General features: G+C 35.3%; 1 protein-coding gene across 1 annotated transcript in view; it reads left to right on the plus strand.

The window, feature by feature from the left end:
- Positions 1-19,876, plus strand: part of klar (klarsicht) — an 88,700-nt gene that overhangs the window by 14,642 nt on the left and 54,182 nt on the right. The gene's annotated exons all lie outside the window — the stretch shown is intronic.

Here is a 19,876-nt window from a genome sequence, read left to right on the forward strand (position 1 = left end):
GTCCATCCAACGCTAGATACAACATGGTTGCCACGGTACTTGGAAATCCTGGGAAAAGTCGGGGAATTTGAATATGGGTATAAAAATCAGGGAATTTTAAAAATTGGTCTAAAAATTAGGGAATTTAATTTCGGTTGCCAATAGGAAACTTTTACTAAAATATAGATAAAAAAATACAAAATCTTGGCAAAAGTCAGGGAATTTGATTGTGAAAAAACTGTAACAACCCTGTACAATAAATTAGGGTTGTCACAAGTCAGGAAAATAGGCATAAATGGTCAGAGAATTTTAAGTTTGCAGGGCCCCCAGAGGTCCTATAATTCCTATAAAATGCTATATTTTCAAAAATGTCCTATAACATCCTATATTTTAGCAAAATCCCAGTAGTTAAATTGCTATTTTAGCTATAGGATAAATTCCTATACCAAGTCATTCTATAAAGTGAGTTGCAGGCTAAGAAAGACAAAATATATAGTACAATCGGCGCAAGGATGCCTCAGACCGTTTCCGGCCATTCCACCGCGCGAAATTTGAATTTGGCCATTTTACGGTCAAATTCGAATTTTGCTCTTTTTGTCGTCTTTTGGCGCCATCTAGAGACGGAAATTGGAATCTTTATTTTTTAATTTCATAATTGTGGTGGCGAGCAAATTTAAAAGATAAGGCATTCCTATCATTCTTAAATTTAAAATAGTATGTATAATTATTTAATTTTGTAAATTTATTTCTACGTCTTACCAGTTAAATCGGCAGTTTCTTTTAAAATAGTTACCACGCTTTCTTGGGGGTAACGTTGTCTTAATGAGCTATAGACGTTTAAAATTATATTTTTCTCTTTACTTGTTAACAATAAACCTTTATCATGCTTTTTATAGTAACCTCTTGGGCAATTTAAAATATTTGGAGCTTCAATTATCGAATTTTCTTTAGCTGCATTCAGTAATTAAACTCATGACAACATGAAATTAAAAAATAGATTCCAATTTCGGTTCCTAGATGGCGCGAAAAAATGATGAAACTCACGAAATTTGAAATTGACCGTAAAGTGGTCAAATTTAAATTACGCGCGGTCGACTGGCCGGAACTGGTCTGAGGTATCCTTGCGCCGAATGTACTATATATTTTGTCTTTCTTAGCCTGCAACTGACTATAGTCTATACTTTTGTTATTGTCAACATGGTTAGCTACTACTATATTTTCTGATAAAATGCCATGGTTAAATAGTTTCTATTTTTAAGTGAAAATCAAAGATTTATTTATCTAAATATAGATTTCGTTTTTATATGCATAAAGTTAGTAAATTAAATAGCATATATAGTCCTATAAAATCCTATAAAGTCCTACATTTTTATAAATATAATCCTATTTTTCCTATAAAAAATTGAAGATTTGAGTGGGGGCCCCGAGTTTGTTAAAAAGTCAGGAAATTTAAATTTATCAGTAAAATTTAATTTTTACTAAATTCTGTGTAAATTATTTATTTCCTTAAACGGTTTTGTTATTTTTTAAACGTTGCAATAAAACGTGTTTTAGTTCAAACATAACCTTAAGATCAAATTAATACTAAAATATATGGAAGTAAACTCATCAACCTCTGATAAAAATAAAATATAAAGTTCAAAGAAAATCTCTATATAAGGTCAGTGAAAAGTGAGGTAATTTAAATATAATTGTGGCAACCCTGTATAATGCGCTTTTATTTACATAGCCTTGATTCTTTTCCAAATTGCTATTTTCTTTCACTTTTTTTTTAACGAAAAGATGGAAATTCTGAGTCTGCTCTCCGCCTTTTCCCATTCCAGGGTATTTCGTTTTTGGCTTTTAATGGCTATTTAATGTTAAGATAGGTTTCTTTTTCGGGAATTCGGCGTGTCTTTTCGGGCACACGCGAGTTCACCATCCTTTTCTTCTTTGGGCGAACAATTGATGCGCTTTTAATGCTCCAAACATTAAACGCTAGAGACCCTTTTAAGTTTGCCGCTTTTTTATTGAATCCGCGCGAACCTTGACCAATTTGGCGCAATTTTTTTAAATCGTCCTTTTTAAATGAGCGAAAAACGCCCAATTCTCAGACATCATTAAACATACAGTTTCGAAATTTACCTAGCATAGCTGCGTTTTTGTACAAGTGGTAGCTTTCACGTGTCGTCATCATCCCTTTAGTGAAGGATAAATTCCATCCATCTTTGAAATTACTCACGATACCAAGATTCTATTTAGTTCAGGGTTGCCACACGTCAGGGAAAAAAGGGAAATCATGGAAAAGTCAGGGAATTTCAAAATGGGCCTAAAAAGTCGGGGAATTTTAAGACTTTGTAAAGATTCAGGGAAAAGTCAGGGAATTCTATGATTATCATTTATTTCCTTGAAAGTTTGGCAAATTTTTTCAACATTGCAATAACCTTTTTACTGGAATATAAGTCCATTTAAATTTATTAACTTCTGATAAAAGTAAAATATTAAAACAAATTGGCCTTAAAGGGGAACGGCCAAGCTTTTCCAAATATGGCCTTATTTCCGTATCAAAAGATTAACAAGACGATCAATATACTAACACGTACCTTTTTTTGTCTTGAAAAAATAGCTTTTGGCCCAAAAAGTTGAAACGAAAAATAACGCCAGGTGTTTGGGTTTGAATTTTCGCCGCCATCTTAGGGGCTGCCGCCAGCGCCCCTAACCCCGTATGAGCGATTTGCGAACTATCCTAACTTTTAAAATGCGCAATTTAGGCTTAAGTCTCTTATAACTGGAACGCGCGGCGCGTGCAAAACAAAGTTTTTGCGTCTTCAGCAGCGCGCGCTTTTACGTTGTTTTTCTGTCTCACTGACTTATCACCAGGTGTCGCGGCAGACGCGCGCTTTGCGATTTCCCGAAATTTCTTTATTTTATTAAAAATTAACCACTCAATATTTTTTGATGCGGTTTTCGCCGTAAATTTTAGTTTTTAATGGGCTATAAGGCTATCTAACTGGTTAAAGCTTGACCGTTCCCTTTTAAGAAGTTAGGGAAAATCTCTTAACATGGTCAGGGAATAGTCAGGGAATTTGAATCTCAAAATTTTGTGGCAACCCTGTAGTTAATATTTGTTCCCAAGGCCCAAGTCCAGGACCCACAGATGTCCTATAATTCCTCTAAAATCCTATTTTTTAAATGTCCTATAACATCCCAATTTTTTTGCAAAAATACCCAAAAAGTCTCATTTCAAATCCCAGCACTCTGTTAATTTGCTAAATTTAGCTATTGGATCGATTCCTATATAAAGTAAATCTAGTCTATATTGTTGTTATGGTTAACCTTCTTAGCTACTAGTATATTTTTGTGATCAAATGGTTAAATAGTTTCTATTTTTTAAGTGAACATCAAAGATTTATTTCACTAAATATAGATTTTGTTTTTAAATGCATAAAGTTAGTAAATGAAATAGCGTATGTAGTCCTGTAAAATTCAATCATTTGGAAAAAAATAGTGCTATAAAGTCCTATATTTTTATAAATATAATCCTTTTTTTCCTATGAAAAATTCAGGATATGAGTCATCAAGTGATTTTTAATGGTGGGTGGCGGAGTGGTTAGCACTTTCGCCTCGCAGCAAGAGGAGCCGGGGTCGATTCTAGCTTGTGGCACAGGGTGAAAACTCGGAACAACTCATTCCGCGTTGAGTTTGCAAGTGCTCTCAGCCTCTCCACATTGGTTTAAGGGGTTTTCCGCCGAGCTCTTCGGTTTCCCCTTCCATAAAAACTTGTTGAGGTTAAAGGTAATAGTTAGCTTAGGGGGCTGTGGCATGAAGGGCTGGTCACCACCCTCGTACGCATTGTAACCCGGCCACCTGAATTAATGGCTTTAAAAGTATCTTGATGATTTAGGCCTACGGTGGTGCCTTGGGTATTAGCCTAGCTATTGTTACTATTATTAATAGCCTAGCCAACAGCTCCCTACAACTTTTTATGGAAAGGGGAAACACAATAACTCAGGGGGGGGGGACCCTCGAACTCATCGAAATATTGTTTAAACTTAATTTTTATGAGATACATCTTGCAGTGTGACCAGACTTCCTATATTTCCTATATTTTCCTATATTTTTAATGCCTTCCTATAATTTCCTTTATTCTTACCTATTTTCCTATAATTTCCTATAATTTCACGGTCTTTTGAAAATGAAAGAAGTTTTTGTACGTGTCATCATGTAGTGTAAATACTGCCATTTTCGAACAAAATCATGAAATGTACGAGCTTTGTAAATCCGCAAATCCGCTAAGTGATCCAACAATGCAAGAAAGCAGTGTACAAAACATTATCAATATTCTAGGTGATTCGAGTCGAAGTATTCCGATATGTAATAATTACCTTATTATTTTCCCCATATTTTTCTTTGTTAGTTTCCTATAATTCGCCTATTTTAAATTTAGCCTATTTAATTTAGTATATTTTCCTATAATTCGCCTATTTAGTGTCCTATAATTCACCTATTTAGTTTCCTATATTTTCCTATAATTCGCCCCTAAAATTCCTATTTTTCCTATAACATTTTCAAAGCTTTTCCCTGGTCACCATGATCTTGAACAAACAAATTTAAGGATCCATGTTATTATTTTCCACATCGCTCTGATGCATCGAAATAGAACGGTAGAAATTATTAAATCTCTGTAATAAAAATACTCGTGTAAAAAGGCGCAAAAACTGTAAATCTGAAGGTCTATTATTCCGCCAAATGCACTTCTCGTATGTAAACATAAAGCGAGAACGGGTAATATCCTTTGATCTGTATAAACAAACCCGCGACGAGGAAAACAATGAAAGGCCAGAAAAAGGTATCTACTTTCGATATCATCGCGCGCTTTTTCTTAGGAAACAAAGAGCCGCTTTATTGAGCAGAACTTTCCCCCATTAGAGTCTGTTCTACATCTAAAATAATTGACTCGAATTGGGCTTTTACACGGGCTGATGATAATTTGGGTTATTCAATAAATTTTACAAGCTTCTGGACGTAATTTGTGGCCGTAAATACAATGAGAAATTGGGGTCTAGGATAACGAATTTCGCCGTGGTCAAGGATGAGAAACCACTAATAATTAAATTAAAATTTTGGATTACTTTGGGGACGCTACTTAGCTTTGTCTCTTCTTTTTGGACTGTGAAAAGCGCTCGATCGTTTGTTCTCATATGCAAATTTGGATATGGTGGTATTGAAAATTTTTTTAAACTTTCTTCTTTTATATATGTCAAATCGAGAACGTATTTACTATTTAGGTCAAAAATGACACAAATAACTGCTAAATTAATATTAAATTATCATAATTCACAAATTTTTCCGGTTGATTAGATATACATTTTCGTACTATAAGTTTATTTACTTTTTTTAATAAGCTACTTAGTTCACAAATAAGGTAACTCAAAAAAAAAGAATTATTACTACTAGGGCTTTTGCGTTTTAATTAACTAATTAAAAAATTTAATATATTACTTTTTTGAAGAATTACTTTAATTTATATCTTAAATTTCCACGCACAAATGCAGTTTCTAAAAATACTACTTTTTTCGCAAAACATACCATTGGTAAATAAGGGAATTTAAAATTGTGCTTTATATTGTATAATATGTGAAATCAAGAAAATTTATTCAAAAAAGGAAAATATTAACTTCATAAGATCTTAAACTTTATTTTCATTACTCTACAAGTCCGTTCTAAATTTTAAAGTTTTAATCTCCATAAATGAAGGTTTAAGCTTTAAATACTGTATATAATTATTGTAAAATTATTCTATGCCATTATTTACCACTTTCATTTTATACCATAACGTTATTTACCATTATTTATAACTGGTTAAATACCACTTATGACTTGGCTGTAAGGATTATATAGATTATATTTATGGTAACTTGAAGCTACATTATTTTTACAATTACGTTTTACTAATAATAATTTTACAGTATTTTAACCAATTCAACAAAATATAATTTTTAGTTAGCATATTTTTGTATTAAGTGGGTGTGATATTTTCAACAGTATATTTTCCATTGCAATAGAATCTTTTCGAAATATCACGAGAATCAGTTGGGAATCAGTCACGCTTTAAGCGCTATAAAAATTGTTGGTTGCTGCGTTGGGAAAACGGGGGTGGTATTTTGACAGTTGGGAATACGCCATGCATGCGAAATAGACGTCCTTGGACGTGGGTCAGTTATTCTGGTCGCGGTAAGTTCCATTACATACTCCAGTATGGGAATCTATCTCGTAGCCTCGCTCTAATCTTACCGAAATAATACCACAATTATATTGCGCTGAAAATATCTGGTCAACTTAGAAAAATCAAAAAAAAATCGGGGTTGTTGATTTAAGCCAGGCGCTCACGTCTGCGTGCTACCTTTCACAAGCCTTTGCTTCGTCACGGAGACAATGCCTTGTGGAAGGCAGGACGGATACGAAACGGAGAGCCAGTGGGCGCCTAGCCTTACTGGGAAAAATGGACGTATTTGATTTAAATATGTTTCTAATAGATTTTTGAACCTTAATATTGATAATTTGAATAGTAATTTGCGTACAGCCGTTATGTAAACTAAAATTAAATCTAAATTAGATTTAATTCTTTCGATTATTTTGTCATAAATTTTCATTGCAACAGCATAAACTTTTGTACGTTTTCATAAATGAATATACAAGTATAATAGGTGGTAAAAAATTAAATTTTATAATTATTATTTAATACTTACAAAATTCAGATTTTCTTGGAACAATTGACGTATTTGATTTAAATAATATGTTTCCAATTGATTTTTAAACCTGAAATGCCTCCTTAATATTGATAATTTTATTAGTAATTTGCATACAAAATTAAATTAATTTAAATTAGATTTAATTTTTGAAAATTTTAATTTTAATTTCAAAAATTAATATACAACGATAACAGGAGGTAAAAAAATTAAATGATATAATAATTATTAAATGATTTAAACCCTTAAAGTATACAGTATACGGAAAACGATATGACGATTTGTCAATTTATGGTATTATTTTAAATAATTTGGGTTAACTCTATTGAAACGTCACCGTATGGCTTGGATTACGTCAATCAAGTCGATACTCTGAAATTAAAAAGGATTTAATTTCAACGAAGCATCCGACACTTAGATATTTAATATTCGGTTACGCGAGAGTTATGGAAAAAGTTCAAAGCTCGCGTTAAAAAAATATCGCGAATTATGTTTGAATCTTGCCAAAAAATTCTTGAACTTTACATTGAATGTATTGGGTTTCATTCACCTTCTCTCTGGTACCCCTCGTTCTTCCTGGTCCCCCCTTGTCTGGGGTTCCGCTTAGTAAAAAAATAGCCCGGCGAAGAGGGGGTTTGGAAAGGTGCTTTTTTTGGGGTCCTAAAGAATGAATATACGCGCATGCGTGTAAGGTGGGCTCCTTTGTTGACCCTGGCGCCGGTAAACTACAGCCCGCGTCTGGCGCCAAGGGTTCAGTTAACCGCTCTCCAATTTGGCATAGTTTCGCGCCAGAAATCATCAAAACAACGCGGTAAAACGAAACGAAATGTAAAATTCATCGTGGCCAGGTAGGACCAAAAAACCCATTTATACTTCTCATTATTAGAAATAATTTAACGCTACCTTTAGTTGGGTAAATAAAATTTTTCTCTTTGTTACTTTAAAAAGCTTTAAACGCGGCCGAAGTTCCCTATTCCGTGTATTAAAATGGGAAAATTACCTAGAGTTGAAATACCATCTTGACCCTAAGCGAGTAAAAACGACTCTTTGTTAGTTAAAAGCTTCAAAAGCGGCCGAAAAAAGGATTTTAAAGTTTACTATTCATCGAGTTGAAATACCATCTTGACCCGAAGCGAGTAAAAAAGAGGGAATAATTTATACGTATCTATTTGGTACGTGTATAAGGTCAGTGTTTGAGGTTATATTTCAATTTAATTAGCGGGCCAGAACCGTGTAGGCGTTAATGGGATTTTTGACTCGACTTTGAACCGTTTCTACGTTAGTCTTTTTTCGCACGTTCGCCTCCGGCTCTAGGAAAGGGTTAGGTTTAAATCATAAACGAATTAGAACACACCGTTTTAGAAATCATCGGGTTATCAAAACGTAGATCAAACATCGCCCCGGGAAACCCGAAACCTTCGATGTGGAGCTATGGTATTTTAATTAAACTCGTTCTTACGGTGTTGGAAACGGGTAAAAGTTCTTGACCGCGACTAATAAGGACATCACGATCTGTATACCGTGTTTTTGAACTCGATACCTGGATGTTGTACGTTTTGAAACAAAATTTATTTATTATTTGCATATCTTTATAATATCCATTTCGAAGAAACTGAAATTTCATTATATTAATTATGGATATTCCAGTGACCCACTTCAAAAATCATCTTTCCTTTTATAAACCGCCTGATTTGCTTGACTATAGTGTAGAGTTATAGTTTAAGAAATGTATTTTTTTTTCTTCGGTATAAGGGGGGCTAGTTTTGGGCTTATTTGTAAACCGTCGTCATCTTTAAATCTCTTCGTTCCCGTAGGCCTGCTTTTTGTCCAAATTATTCGCGGATGATCTGCCCACGCTGGCGTCTTACGAATTTTTCCAGGTCAGGTTTTAGCAACCGGATCTATTTTCAAAATATTTTTTTTCTGTTATTCTTTATACATTTTTGATGGTAAAATCTGCTCTTGAAATAGCTCGAAAATTGTCGATTTGGGAACTGGTATCTCGAAATTTTCCCTCTCCTAGTAATGACTTCGATTATTACGATGATATTATAATTTTTTTTTACAAACCTGGTACTCTGATGATTAATGTCCATTTATTAATAACTCTGTTTATCGCCCGTGGCCAGTTGTTCTATCGGCGGGTAGGCTTTTGTTCTTAATATAGCTTGTTTTCGTCCCTCTTATAGGCGGTAAATGCTTTGTTAAATTATTTGGGAATGGGGTTTGGTTTTCTCTATCCAATGTTATTATTCGAAACAAACCGTACTAACTAAAATAACTGCAGGCGCTTTAAGTTTTCATTATAAGGCCCCTATTTCTAATGTATCAGTACGCGATTGAAAGTTATTTTTGGATATTATTTGTACGTAGACTCATTATTTTCAATAGCTTTATTTTCGAAAGACGAGAAATTTCGAAACTAACTGAAAAGTGACCTTCGTACGAAATACTTTTGAAATATTTATATTTTTCGACAGTGAAATTCTGAGTTCTGGTTGGTTTGTAAAGTTTTATTATATTTGAAATTCGTTGTAATTTTCTTTCAATTTATAAATACATTTTTTTGATATTATGGTATCTCTGGGGTAAAAAAATCCAGTTCGAAGTTGGATATTATCAGAAGTAAATGAACAGCAGTTATCGAAATAGCGCTCGGAATCGTACGGCGGTTTTCCTTATGAAAATCCAGTCAAATAAAAGCTAATTTCCACCCCCGTCTTTTGACGCGATAAATTGCACTTGGGAATTGTGGGTATAGCTATTTCTATGTATAAAAAATGGTTTCATAAAAACAAAAACTTTTTTTCGGCAAAATTTCAAATTCGAGGTAAAAATGTAACTTAATATTGAAAACGCCTCCAACATGGGGAGTATAGCAGTCTGATAACTTCGGTTTATTTACTTATGGTATTATGTACTGGTTATCCCAAATACGTTCTTGGTATAAGCAAGAATACATTTACTGCTAGTATAAATTGGTAAATTTCGTAATACGACTCGTGTACACACGCGAATTTAATAATTTCTTCGTAAAATCAATGGGAAATACTTTTCCCCCAAATAGTCGTTCTATTTCGAAACTCTCATTGTCTTGCCACGATCCTAGCAACAATGGGTTTGCGTGCCAACTCTCAATCAATCGCGGTTTTAAACTAGGCACATTTTCTTCCCCATTGACTTCCCCCCTTTTTTGTAGCAATCTAATGTTTATCCTATAATCTTTAAAAAAAGAGAAAACGAATATTTAGAGCGGAATCCTCCTATCTTTTGGATAAATCTCCATTTGGGTCTGTGTTGACTTCCCCCGTGCGCTGGGTGGCGTGCCGGGAAGAGGCCATTTTGGGCGTTCGATTGTTCTCTCGGGATCACGGGGGTCATCCCGAGTGGTTCCTCTCGAGCTCCGAGGTCCTTCGACGTCCCGGTCACGGGATAGGGGGATATTTATTAATCCGCGCAGACCGTACCCGCTTCCGTAGTTGAACTCGGAGGTGTCAGGTTCGGCGAGCGCGTTCAACACGGGAGTCGATTAGCGCGTTCGATCGGTTCAACCTGATGAACGTGCGTGGACCGACGTCGCGCCGGCCTACTGTTACGATAGTGTATTTACCTTACGCCGTTGTTTGAAGGTCGATTGTTTCTACTTCTGCTAGAGTACGTGTCCGAGAATAATGTTAACCAGCCCGCCGAAGTCACGAATCTTCAAACTCGCTGCCATGACAAAGTTAATGGGCCTTGACACTATCGTTTTTGTCTACAATTTTACCCTAACTTCTGTTCCAAAAAATAGCATTAAGGTATACCCCCTTTTTTAGTTTTTTTTTAGTTCAATGTCGTGGCGATCGTTTGCCCTCATCCGTGTGGGCGGTTATATTTCAATTTTTATACGATAGTAACTTGGTTTCCGTTATAAACCTAATTTTTATTCCGTTTAATGATAGTTTGATATACACACGTAGCCCGTTTTTGAATCGCGTGTTTTTCTAAGTTTTAAACCAGGGTTGACCAAAACTAGTGTTGTTAATTTTCCGTAAATAGGAAAAATAGAAAAATTAAACATAAATTACTTTTTAAGGGTTTTTACCGAGGGGTCGGACATTTGTACAAAATCCCGTACACTTCGCAAGAAATCTCCGACGAAATCTCGAAATCTTTGACGAAATCGCGAAATCTTTGACGAAATCGCGAAATCTTTGACGAAATCGCGAAATCTTTGACGAAATCGTGAAATCTTTGACGAAATCGCGAAATCTTTGACGAAATCGCGAAATCTTTGACGAAATCGCGAAATCTTTGACGAAATCGCGAAATCTTTGACGAAATCGCGAAATCTTTGACGAAATCGCGAAATCTCCGATGAAATCGCGAAATCTCCGATGAAATCGCAAAATCTCCGATGAAATCGCGAAATCTCCGATGAAATCGCGAAATCTTTGATGAAATCGCGAAATCTTGGACGAAATCGCGAAAAATCTTTGACGAAATCGCGAAATCTGACGAAATCACGAAATCTTTGACGAAATCGCTAAATCACAGAGATTTCGAATTCCCGTACGCTTTTTTTGGGAATGTCCGACCCCTCGGTTTTTACTGTTTTTAACTTTTTATCGATATAAATTGTTTAATAGCAGTAAACATACTACAAAATATTAATAGTGTTACATTGTTAATCAGATTAAAGCTAGTCTAGAGGTTTAGTTTTACTTTGAGATTCGAAAAAATGAGGCTAAAATGCCGCTTTATTTCAATTTGCAAACAATATATTAGACTAATCATGGAATGAAAACTTTTTTTTTTCGGAAAAATACGGAAAATTTTCCGGAGAAAAGGCCTGTGTCATTTTCCGGAATATTTTCTGACTTAAAACACTAGGCAAAACAGTTTTTTCCCGGACATGTGGGAAAACATGGAAGAAAGTGGAAAAAACTCTTTTCAGGTGAATTTAATCATTGATATATTTATGAAGTGACTAATTTCGCAAATAGGAGAGATGAAGAAAAGCCAGAAGAAGAGTGAATGGAATAGAAGAATATCACTGCTTTTATTATTTATAATTTAAAGAATTTTGACACTAGATGTGGATAAAACCATGGAAATACGTTTTTCCACACAGTTTTTAACGGGAAAACAACAGGTGGAAAAAACTACCCTTGGCAAAATCGTTTTAAACCAAGAATATATTTAGGTTAACTGTGAATATGTAGCGACAATTACAGCATCTGTTTTCATGATTCCCGGAAGATAGTCTCCGCCTACACGAAAAGAGAGCCCCAGTGTCTTGCCCCCCTTGCCGATAAAGGGGGAAATTTTACGAAAGGAAAGGCGAAGGGGCGTGGTTTATCTTTAGGGTATCACGAGGTCAACCGCGTATTCTTTGTACAGCTAAATACATTCTCGATTAAACATAACAGTGTATCGAATTTGCGTCTCCAAAGGTCCTCCGTTACTCGGGTACTGTGATGACGTTTGCGGATGACGGGACATCCTTCAGCGGCATCGGGCCAATTTCTGCCCCGGGCAATAGAGGGACTTAATGCGTACTGTGTGTGTGTTTAAATAATGGCCCGTTAGTTTGATCGCGTTAGTGAAGTGAAGTCGTTAGTCAAACACCCCCGAGAGCAGTTTGTCGGGATGAAAGCCCAGAGCGTCTCTTTTTTCCATTATGCGTTTTCGACGGCTCTCTGGCCATGTCGAATTTAGGATTATAACCTCGTTGCGTGATATTTTCGACATGAAATAGGTGTGGTTCTCAAACAGGCACGAACATTTAAAAATATGGCGTTTTACGTACACTTTTCTCCAGGTTTTTCGCCTCCCCACCCGACCCTAACTCGTTATAGATGGCGGGAATTCTATCTAGGCTATCTTTAATCCTTTTGATAAAGTTAGTTTATAGTCAAGTACAGATAACATTCAACGTACTCGTGCTAAAATCTAAAAATGGCTGTGCGAGTACTCGAACATAATCGAGTACTTGGTCCTCAATACTCGACCTCGAATAAGTAATTGGAGAATACTCTTCGACTACCGAGTACCAAAAAATTGCATATTCGGGTACAAAATTACTCGAATAAGCTGCTCTCTAAACTCGCCCAGTATTTGTTTTTTCTATCCTCGTTGCTTCAAAGTTCAAAGAGGGGTTTTTACAACTTTTTGGGGGGAAATAAACGGTACCTACAAAGTTGTAGAAACTGTGGTTCATTTAAATTAAAGGAATATTTTTCAGCATTGAAAGTTACTTTATATTCCTTTTAAATTTAATTTCATAATAACTTGAATAAAACCAGCTCCTAATCAAGTACTCGATAGCCCGACTCGTTAAAAATATTACTCGAGGTTTTTTTTAGTTACTTAACTCGAATAAGAGAAAGTTTCCCCTTAATCAAGTACTCGATTACTCGACTCTGACTTCAATATTACTCGACTCGAATACTCGATTAAAAACAAATTTGATACTCGATAACCGACTCGATTGCCTAAAACCACTATAATCGCACAGCCCTACATTTATAACTAGTGTTGTTAATTTTCCGAAAAAATAAATTCAGAAAAAAGTCCAGAAAATTTTCCGAATTGCGGAAAAATAAAAAATTGGAACTAAATTTACTTTTTAAGGGTTTTTAATGTTTTTAACTTTTTATCTATATAAAATGGTACTACAAAACATTAATAGTGTTAAATTGTTAATAAATTTAAACTAGTCTAGAGGTTTAGTTTTACTTTTAGATTCGAAAAAATTAGGCGAAATGCCGCTTTATTTAAATTTGCAAACCATATTAGACTAATCATGGAATGAAAACTTTTTTTTCGGGAAAATACGGAAAATTTTCCGTAAAAAAGACCTCGGTCATTTTCCGACTTACAACACTATTTATAACACTATTAAGATTATTTTAAACAGTTTGACTATTATTACTTTGTTGATTACGCCTTGCATTAAAAAAACAAAAATACGATTTAGTCGGTTTTGAACCTCGATTTAAACAATAAGACTTCCAGGAGTTGATTTTTTTTCGTTTATAGACGTTGTCCCTCTCACGGACGATAATGACCAAACACAATGCTCCTGATCATTACACGCTCGACTTGGCCCGCGTAGACTATAATATAAACCACTGTTTTCTTATTCTGGCCCGAGCGGGATTCCCGCCCCCTCATTCGTATTTCTAGGCAATAACAGTAGTTGGTCCAACTGTAATGGTCGATGAGACCAGTCGTTAAGTCACTTTACTATCGGTCGTTAGTCCCTCGGACTTTCGTCTATTACAACACGGACTTTTAATTGCGGGGTCTCTTTACTTTTCCCCAGTCAAGATATAATCATATCCCCGTATAATAATAAGGGAGCTATTATAACCAGGGTCTCCTCCTCGAATGGAGCGCCGTTTTCTATAGCTAACGCCTAATTTCCGGATAGTGATGGTCCCCCTCTATCGACCTGGAACCCGGTTCCTTTTTGGGTTGGCGTTAATCAGTCGCGACCACTGGTGCAAGAAATAAGCGGGCCGCCTTTTTTACTGAAAAATACGAGTACTTCATTGTCAGCTAGTCGTGGCGTACTCTTCCGACATCGGCCCATCCCCTTAAATCAACACTGCCCATTACGTGTTTAGCCAAAATCTAGGTTGTTAAAAAGATTGGACGACGTCAGATGTTTATCCGGGGGATTTGAACCCGTCTTATTCGGGAACAATAATATATTAGATTTGAAACTAAAAGTCCCTATTTTTCTTCAAGGTACTTAATCCACTCTTAAAATCGACGTATGGTCCCTAACAAGGGCTACCACGGTACCTGGAAAACCTGGAATTCCTGTAAAAGTCAGGGAATTTACTTTTACTAAAATATAGGTTAAAAATTACAAAATCATGGCACAAAATAAGTCGGGAAAATCTGTAAAAGTCAGGGAATTTTATTGTGAAAACAATGTGGCAACCTTGCTAACGTACGCTATTTTCCAGAGGTTTAAAATATGTTTATACCGAGGGGCTAACCACTTCCTCAAATTATGTACACCAATTACAGCGAGTACGGCCTTTGGTAGTGTTAAATCTGTAATCGATTACGTAATTATTAGTACAGTCAGCCCTCGGTTTATACATCTGCTCAAAGACTGTTTACTGAATAATCAAAGCCGAGGATTCACGTTAGAACCTAGTCCACACACTTGGTTACATAATTAGATCTTAGGAGTTTCCCTGCATGGACCAAGAATCTAAGGGGACTCACTGTTCCCGATATTTTGACACGGTAGGCGTGGCCTAAATCGGGGGGCTTACTGAGGTACGCCAGTCGCTTTTTAGTGCCTCAAGGTGTTAGTGTTATCTGTCTTGGGGATCTAAATACGCTCTCGATTGTAGGTTTTTAGTACAATCGCGAATGTTCTTCCTTATATCATAAGTAACATAATAAAGTTACTTATGCTTATATTAATGTAATTACATTTAGGAAAAATTACAAAATTAAGTCGATTTTTAGCGTTTGTCCCAGTCACTGTCTGCCAGTAAGATCCTCCTCATTGGTTCTGTAAAGCTAACTTCTGCCTAGCTTTTGAACCCCCAGCGGATTATGAATTTTCTTACGAATAAATACATTATCGGTTGAATGTTTAAAACGTTTATAATTTAATAGGAAACTGGAAATGTAAGCATCGCTATCAAGCATCTAAATATTCCGACATTTATAGCCTTGTTTTCAGTCAGCGGTGTTTTAACAATGGTGGTTTAGGGTGTATTGGTTCTATCGCTTTTTTTGTTATTGTACCCAAAGCGAAATCTCGATATCTCGGGTGTCTAATCTAGGCCGACCCGTATCGAAATTTTTTGCGCGTTTGGTCTATTTATAGCGGCGCCCAGTGTGAATTATATCATCGATTTGATTTGGCTCATATTTCTGATATGATACCACCTTGGTACTAGCCGCACCATCGGCAAATGAACCGTATTTTTACGCGATGATTCGTTTAAAACCGTGATGCACGAATTGAATAATTCCAGCCCCCTTCAACCACTAATGACCGCGTTATATCTTAATATCTTCCCAGCAGCCCAATTTCTTAAGTCGTGTAAAGGAACAATACAAGGCGGTAATTACTACCGTACTTTATTTCTAAGAATTTTCACCAGCGTGATTTCTATTTCGAAAATAAACAGCCCAACTTGAGCGAGAGCCGATTTTCACTGGCACTGCCTTTGAGACAAGGATGATATATTAACGTTCGCGGTGGGACTAACTAGTAGACCTAGTTTTTGGGAAAAGATAATCGAAAGAGACAATGGCGCTCCGGGATTCCAGGTCGTGGAAAATATAAATTACCACGTTGAAGGAAATCGAAATTTGACCTTTTTACATCCAGAGGTCATTCCACAAGTTTTTTTCACTTCCCATTACTTTTAACTACAAATTACCACCAGGAAGTTTGCGAGCGCTTACATACAGAATCTGCGGATAAATTTATATCTGTCCTTTTTTCTTAGCGAATTAAATGTCGTTGTTGTTTACTGTATTTTTTTGCGGTTAATGGGAGAGGGTTTGAGGATTTTTTTTCACTATTAATTCGAAGTTTTATTTTACTACCGTAAACAAGTTTAATCACTAGTTTCGCCAGGCGTATCGCGAACTTAGCTTTGTACCATAATAGACCCGTTCATTTTTAACGGCAAAGATATTTCTTCTATTTTGGTATTATTTATCCAGCAGTTTTTTTTTATATACATACGCGGTTTGTCTCTAGGGTCTTCCTCGTACTGGAATTCTTGACGTCTTCGTTTGATATATTGGTTTAAACGATGGGCAATAACTTAATTAAACGGTTGAATTTTGTAAAAATTTGAAATCTTTTCGACAGGTTAAAAAAAATATTTTTGATTTAAGAAAAATTTTACCCATCTTTTTAAAATAACTACTTGATTTATAAATATACTCGAAAATAGCTTACATTTTATACATTTATAATAAAAATTGAAACATCAACAATTTTGAACTCCGCGAGACCGTGAAATTACGGTAATTATAATCTTAGAAGCGTATTTACACTTAATTTGTAGCAGTTTATATATTTGGTAATTTTCGGCTGTAGGGCTGCGGTAATGTTTTGGCCAAATTGAAATTTTTGTTTTAAAAGATTCGTTAATTAACTACGTTCCGCCTACTTGGCAAAAGCATTTTAAAAGTAAGAGGTTTTCGAATTCATAAAAGTTGGCATTGCTACTATTTACATATCTAAGCTGGAATAATTCCAAGGTTCCTTTAGGTACATGGTGTTAAGGCCAACAACCTTTGCAAAGAAAAGGCGACTACCGCCAAAATATAATGTCAGTCTTGCCCGTTGTTATCCGTTTCCATATCACAACGAATTGTATCGATTGTGGAAGCGATACCTGTTTCTATAAGAGTTAGTCGATATTCGAGATGAGCGTATAACACCGTATTATTGAGCGTAGTGTATTATATTTCTGGGACTGGTTCAGTTCTCTAGTTTGACAATCGACGTTCTAACGCTACTCGAAAAACAAATTGCTTCCATCGAATGAGTACATCTCAGTTATGTTTGACGTGAATCGAAATGAAGTTGGGGGAATCCGGGGCTAACATGGTGGTCTTCTCAATTTTATAGTCATAATAATTCTGGCAGGAACATACTTGTCTCGAAAAATATTGTGGCCTTTTTTCAAATGACCTTAATCAGGGTTGCCACACGTCAGTGAAGGGCCTAAAAACTAAGGGAAAGGTCAGGGAATTTTAAGGATTTGTAAAATGTCAGGGAGTTCGGTTTAATTTTGAAACTTTTTAGCTAGATCTAGTGTTGTAGGTCGGAAAATTACCGAGGTCTTTTTTTCGGAACATTTTCCGTATTTTCCCAAAAAAAAATTAAAAACGTTTTTATTCCATGATTAGTCTAATATATTATTTGCAAATTTAAATAAAGTGGAATTTTCGCCTCATTTTTTCGAATCTAAAAGTAAAACTAAACCTCTAGACTAGTTTAAACTGATTAACAATGTAACACTATTAATGTTTTGTAGTATGTTTACTGTTGTTAGATAAAAACATTAAAAACCCTTAAAAAGTAATTTATGTTTAAACTTTTCTGGAAATTTTCCGCATTTTATTTTTCCGGAAAATTAACAACTCTAGCTAGATCTATAGCAAATCCTGCTATTATTGTTATTTTTATCCTTGAAAGGTTTCTTTAACGTTGAAATAACTTTGGTACTGAAATATAAGTTGGTTAAATTTATTAATTTCTGATAAATGTAAAATTTAAAAATTGACTAATTTTGGTCTTGAAAAGTCAGGGAAAATAACTTAAAACGGTCGGGTAATTTGCAGGGTTCGTACAGAACCTGGAAAACCTAAATAAGTCAGGGACCTGTAAAATGGAGGAAAAATGTCAGGGATTAAAATAATTTCGTAGAAAGTCAGGGATAAGTCAGGGATTTTAGTTAAGTCAACCATACCACACATTCACAAAGACTTTTTGAACTAAAATAATTCAAAAAATGTCCAAAAATATAACCAAAAAGGTCAGGAATATTGGCAAAAAATTGATAAGGGATAACCGGGAAAAGTCAGGGATTTTAGATCGGAAATTTTCGTACGAACCCTGATTTTGTGACGTAATAAGGAGTCACTCAGTTCGCTTCCTTTTCTTTTCATAATTTTGAGCGTATTTTTCTCCCAACCCTTGCCGTCATTATCGGCCTTTGTAAAACGGAAAATAAAGAGAGAGAAAAACGTATCATTATCCGGGTACACGGGCATTCTCGACTGCAAAGAGAAACGAGTGAAAAGAACGCGCCTTGTCTATTGATAGAAAGGTAGCGCCGCGGCGTAGAGTGCGCTCGTGACTCGCGTCACTTGCCGAACAGTCGAGGAAACAACTTTTCAATTTATATCTGGCCTCTAAATTAGACGTTGGATTCATTGTTAGCGGGGAGAGCGACCAAATCACACCTTTCCCAACAACAGTTTGCTTATTTTAATACTAACCCCGCGCTATACTACTGACATATGTCTAAATAAACGTGATAAAATTGCCACTCTGATAGATTATTATTTTTCTAGCGTTCGATTTGCCTATCCGCTATTGTAGTTTGTCGGGACTCGATGGGGTGATTCAACTCTTCCATCGAAACAACATCTGCAAATTCGTGTAGCGCGTCTATCATTCTCTCTCTTTTAGTGAACGCCCTTCGAGAGAGGCTTCTCCTTTCTACCACGAATTGATTGAAAGCTGTTCGCGCCACCCTACTCCGTTTCGTCTATGGTTTATTAAAAATAGGTATCGGCTAAATCAGGGTGGGAAAAAAGCCGGCTTTTTTTGAAAAAATCCAGACCAGTGGTTTTAATTGGCTATATCCGGTTTTTTTCGGTTATAACCGGCTAAAATTTAAACAGTACCTTTTACTTATGTAAGTAGAACTTGTCAGCAGTTATTGTCGTAAATAAGAATCTAAACAAGTAAAGCGAAATAACTGTATAAAATAACTGAATTATTTTGATTTCCTCGGAAAATTCCCCCTAGTTTTTGTGTATGACAGAAGCGAGGCAGCGAAGTTTGGAACTTTAAACCTACCGAAAAACTGGTAAAAGTAAACCGGTTTCTAAATATGAAACAAAAATAAACTAAATTTCTAAATAAAAACTATTAATTTACTAAAATATTCGTATAGTATTTTTTTTTTAAAAGCCACAAAAATCTGGATTTTTTCAAGTGGCTATAACCGGATTTAACCAGGTGGCTATAACCGGTATGGCTGGTTCTATGCCAACCCTGGTCGGCTTGATTATAGGTGGTTGGAATTTCATTTAGGTACGCTTGCCAATGTTGTTTTTGCTTTGTACGCTTTGCACTTTGAAATTTAAATGAGTCCGTTTTTTGCATATATCATTTATAGAGTATTTTAAATTTTTAAATATACTGAGTGAAATTTAGATTTTAGTCTAAGACTTCAAATGTTGTTTTGCTTCGAACGCTTTGCACTTTGAAATTTAAATGAGTCCGTTTTTTGCATATAACATTTATAGAAAATTTTAAATATACGGAGGGAAATTTAGATTTAGTTTACGACTTCAAATTTTGTTTGGCTACAAACGCTTTGCACTTTGAAATTTAAATGAGTCCGTTTTTTGCATATAGCATTTATAGAAAATTTAAAATTTTTAAA

This window comes from Leiobunum rupestre, chromosome 7 (assembly GCF_980474605.1).
Source record: "Leiobunum rupestre chromosome 7, qqLeiRupe1.1.hap1, whole genome shotgun sequence".
Taxonomy (NCBI): Eukaryota; Metazoa; Arthropoda; class Arachnida; order Opiliones; family Sclerosomatidae; genus Leiobunum; species Leiobunum rupestre.